This window comes from Cebus imitator, unplaced genomic scaffold, assembly GCF_001604975.1.
Source record: "Cebus imitator isolate Cc_AM_T3 unplaced genomic scaffold, Cebus_imitator-1.0 Scaffold349, whole genome shotgun sequence".
NCBI lineage: Eukaryota > Metazoa > Chordata > Mammalia > Primates > Cebidae > Cebus > Cebus imitator.
The window spans coordinates 114113-119504 of record NW_016107664.1 but is presented as its reverse complement, the minus strand read 5'-3'; the positions used below and the strand labels follow the sequence as shown (position 1 = coordinate 119504).

At 42.0% G+C, this 5392-nt stretch overlaps 1 pseudogene; it reads right to left on the bottom strand.

Moving 5' to 3' along the window:
* Positions 1-3517: 3517 nt before the first annotated feature.
* On the bottom strand, positions 3518-5161 carry LOC108287617 (annotated as a pseudogene).
* Between the last annotated feature and the right edge of the window lie 231 nt (positions 5162-5392).

Here is a 5392-nt window from a genome sequence, read left to right as displayed (position 1 = left end):
CAATGTGTTTTGCTTGCATAATTTATCTTGAAATACCTGTCACAGAAACCGAGGCTGGTCTGATAGGCTTCTGTAAAGACAATGTAAATGAGCACTGATAGACAAATTAGAGCTATATAAATCCTAAAGAGTCACATTTGTTATACTCACAGGCATGCCTATTTAGGGAGGCAGGAAGATGCCAATGCCAAGTCTTAAATACAAAACAAATGGGCCTGAATCACAGTTATGTCATGGAAACAGGAAAAGCAGTGGTTAGAGGCCTGGCATAGCTATAATTCTGCTGTTGTTTTAATGTCATTTTTAGTCTCTGAACAGAAGAGTTTTTGATTCTTATTTTGAGATGATACAAAATTGTTCCACCAATCTTAAAATTGACTTCAAAAGACATGAGATACTAAATTTTAGTCCTAAAGCAGCTGGTACACAAGGCAGAAATTGCCATTTACAAGTTTTCTAAAACCTTTGAGTACATATTCTAGTCAAAAAGACATGTATTTTTGTAAGTAGAATCATTAATTTTCCCTTCATCACTCAAAAGCATATTTTAGCATCTGATTAGATCCAATGCTGTAAAAGGCACTTAACAAAGTGAATTGCCTGTACTGGTGGAGGTAACAACAACAAAAAACCCACACCTGGAATCTCATCTCATGATCAAAGAATGATCACTTTAAGTATCACTGACATTTTTCATATGGACAGGTATTCATATCATTATAATCTGAGACAGGAGTCTATGACTAACTCACATGTTTGAGATAAATAAATTATAGAATATATTTGTTTTATGAAAAGGAGCTAGCCGTTCTCCGCTTTGAGACTCCTGACTGTGAGGCATGTCCAGCGAGCCGCATATGACCTGACATTGTCCTTAGCTACTGTCCTGCTCCTTGCTGGTGTTTGCAAACTCTTAACTCTCTTGTTTCCTCATCTAAAATGCAGTTCTACCACTGATCTTCCCTACTGGGAGAATAGACTGAGTCTGTGCAATATTTAATGCTCAGCCATACCCAAGAGAGTTTCCCTGAATTCACTCTGGTTTTGGGTGTTCACATGATAAAAATCAGCTTCCCATATGTCAAGCAAAATATAACAATTTCATTGTGATTTTAATTTTACATTTCTTTGAATACAAAATGTTACATTTTTTTCCCATAGGTTTATATGGCAATTTCAAGTTCTCTTTTGTGAATTTCTCCCCTTTTCTATTGGAATGGTTTTCTAGTAATTCATGAGTGATCTATTTAAAGATGAACAGTTTCTGACAGACCTGTGGGATTTTTCAAAAAGAGTTTTGGATTTGCATAATTTTTAATTCTTATCAAATCTATCACCTCTTTTTTATGTGCATATATAATCAGAAAGTCCTCCATGCTAAGATTAATTGCATTTACCTGTACAGTATTGCATTTAATTTTTTAATGTTAAAAATTTCATTTAACTCCACTTGTAATGTATTGTATTTTGTGGTACTAGATAAGAGATGAAGACCGTTGTTTCACAATTTTCCAAATGGTTAACATGCTGAACGTCATTGGATAACTTGGATAACTCTTCTTTCTCCACGTATATGTGATGGGACTTTTTTTCACCAAAGAATAAGCCAAATTACTTTAGAATTTATATCCTTTTCCACCAATTTTTATCTACACACTGTTTTAGTTATTGTCACTTTGTTATATATTGCAATATTTGTTAGAGGAAATACTCCAACAGTACTTCTCTATTTAAAATTCTACTTGCTATTATTGCCATTTTATTCCTCGAGAATAACTAGACATGTTTTTCAGATTCTTAGTAGACTCTTCTTTGTACTTTAGTTGTCATAATCCCATAAATTCATTTGAGGAAGACCAATATTTTTATCATGTGACCACCCAACACCAGGGTGAACTCAGGGAAATTCTCTTGGATATGGCTGAGCATTAAATGTTGCATAGACTCAGTCTATACTCCCAGGAGAATAAGAATAATAATATGGTATATATGGTTTATCAAAATATTTTATATTTGGAAAATGTTGTAAAAAAGATAGCCACCAATTATTGTACACTTGCTGTCAGCTATAGCGCTGCTACAGGATGTATGTACATGACCTCACATAATCCTTACAGCTAGGATATAGATGGTATTATTATTCACATGTTAAGGTGAGAAAACAAAATTTTAGTTATAATTTAGAAAATTATAGAAATAATGAAAATCAGTCTGTAATATTTTGTGCTACTTTTGTCAGGTTTCAATGTCTGAATCAAGATAAACTTCATAAAAATGGAGTAGATGGTGTTCTACATGTAAATGCTCTGGAATATTTACAGTACAATAGAATTTTCCAGTGAAACTGACCTTCTAAGGTGGTTTCCAATGATCTTTGCCTTCTGGTATTCACACTCATTTGCAGTGCCCCCTTTGAGTGTGTGAGGGGGTCAGTGACTTGCTTTCAAGAAATAGAATTCAACAAAATTGACTGAATCCCATTTACAAAATTACGTTCCAAAAAGCCTCACTTCCATCTTGAGTGTTCTCTTGCTCAATTGCTGAGGGAAGGCAGCTGCCATGTTGTGAATAGCCCTTTGAAGAGGTATGTGTAGCAGGGAACTGAGGGAGGCTTCTAGCCTACAGCCAGCATGAAACTGAGGCCCTTAATGCAACAGCTCATCAGGAACTAAATCCTGTGAACAATCACATGAGTGAGTTTGTAAGCGGATCTTTATCCCATTTCCAGATAAGACCACAACTCAGGCTGATACCTTGACTTCAATCCCACCAGATAGTTGGAGGCAGAAGCACAAGGCAAGGTGGCATCTAGATTCCTAGCCCATAAAATAAATGTTTATTGTTTTGTTTTGTTTTGTTTTTTCCCATCCACCTCACCTCGTTAGAATGGGAGGCAAACAGTGAACTAGAACATTTGTTTTAAAAGCGAAAGAATTCCAGGATGGTAGGACGAGACCCTTCACTTGATACCAAGTGCCCTCAATACTCTGGGAAGTGGGACTTTGTCGACAAAGCCAGGACAATTCCCCTATCCCCACCCCACCCAGCAGTGATTCAAAAAACCCCATAAGGTCACTGTCTCTGTCACGGCTGTCTCCCTCTCACCAGACTGCATGGTGGCCACAGATGAACATTTGGCACCTGGATGGGGGTCAAGGAGCTGGGGCTGTGATGCAGGGAAGATGCTGAGGGGGCTGGGATCTCTGTTTGAATCCTGAAGCAATGGCTGAAGGTGCCAGCATGTGCCAGGGAGCTGATGCTAACCTCTTTCAGGAAGCGCATGATAAGGTTTAGGGGGTATGTGTCTATGCTGGGGACAGGGTTCTGTGGTGTTGCTGGTGATGCTGACTGCCTTGCCCACCCTAAGTTGGACGAGGAGAGTCTCATCAGGCTACCAGGCAGGGAGGGAAAAGGAAAGCATTATTCTGTAGGCTGCGCAGGCAGAGTGGCCTCCCCACCCTGGGTGCCTGCAGAGCCCGGCAGCCCCGCCCTGTGGCCATCCGATGCCGCCTGTCCTCTAGAGTTCCTTGACCAGCTGCTTCACAGTCTGCTCCTCCACCGGCCACATGGCCTCCTGCACGTAGACGATGAACGCCGAGGTGTCACCGTCTCCACACCCTTCACATCATCGGAGGACACCACCTTGTGGTGCTGCTCAGCAAGCTCCACAGACACTTGCTGGACAGTCTCCTGGATCATGACCGCATAGTTGGAGCCGGGGTCCTCCTCGGTGACCTGTTTAACCACAGTCACCGGCCCTGGTGCCATGGCAACCACCCAGGCAAGCAGGCAAGGGCAGTGGTGTCGTGGGTGTCTCAGCGCCCAGCTCAATGATCTGCTGCAGGATGTTCACGGCCGTAGGGTCCACTGGGTCACCACTCTCAGAGGTGTGTCTCAGGTCCTGGAGTGTGGACACCGCTGCTTGTTTCCCCTGAACGTCTTCCTCGGCCTCTGTGATGTGGAGATACTGGGTGGAGGGCTCCTCGGGAGCTTCTGTTGCTGTCTCCTGCTTGGGGTCTCCATCAATTTCCACCACCTTTAAGTCACATTTGTTCTTCAAGTGCCTGTTGAACTCCCATTTGGCTCCATATACAAAGCTGTAGACAGGGCGCTTCAAACCACCTTGCTGGATGAGCTCCCCAGTGCCCACGCTGGCGTACAACTCGTTGGGGTGCTTCCTGTTGTAGTGCCGCTTCAGAGAGCCCGATATGTTGCAGGAGTAATGGCAATGGGCACAGCGGAAAGGCTTGAAGGAGACATGTGGCTCCATGTGCCACAGCAGCTGTGGCTTCCGGGCCTCTGTGTAGCCACAACCCGTGCACTTGAACTGCTTCCCATCTGCAGTGAGGAGCTTGTGACTTCTCAGTGTCCCTTTTGATTTGAATTTCTTGCCACACATGTCACATAGGTGGGTTTTCTCAGTGCTGTAATTATTCATATGAGCCTTGAGGTTACTCTTGCTATGAGTTGCCCACACAAAGAACACTTCAAGGGTTTCATACCTTCATGAGCCCAGATATGACACTGAAGGACTGAGCCATTCTTCATGAAATAAAAGTCACAGTACAGGCACTTACTTCATGGCTGTCTTTCCAATCAGCCCTTTCAGCTGAACCCTCCTCCCGAGAACCTTGGAAATGGTGCTCATGGAGACCTCAGGATGCTTGGTCTTGATATGTGACTTTATCAATTGATCTTTTGAAAAAGACTTTTCACTAACAGGGTAAGAATAACTCCTTTTGTCTAGTGCTGTTTGAATTTTAAGATGTGCCTGTAGTCACGTAGTTCAAGGCCGTCAGTGGGACACTTCAGCAAGATGTTACTGTGTTTCTGAATTACATGGTGTTTAAGGCAGTTTTTGGTGATGGAAGAATAATGACACTGGGAGCAATAATACAGATGTTCCCAGGTGTGGGTGTGAACATGCACACATGTATATCAAAATGCATTTGATACCAAAAAAAAGTTTGTCATAGTATTCAGAATCCAGGTCTCCATAAAGATTTGGACTAATTTGTCATACCTCAGTAGATAACTTTTTAAAAACATCCGTCTATGTTGATAGTCACACAGGATGTTTCACAATTACAATTCCTTCATTTCCAACCTCAACTCTTTCTTTATGGTCGAAACAACTCCTTAGGCCAGTGAGCTCAACCATCGCCTATTCCCCTCCACTGTCTTCAACCTGTCCCCCGAAATGATGCCTCTGCACCAGGTAGATGAGAAAACTCTTCCATTAGATCAAAAAATTTAAAATAAAAATAGAAATATTTAGGTCAGGCACAGCGGCTCACATCTATAATCCCAACACTTTGGGTAGCTGAGGCAGGGGAATCACTTGAACCCTGGAGTTCAAGATTATGGCAAGACTCTATTTCTACAAAATAAT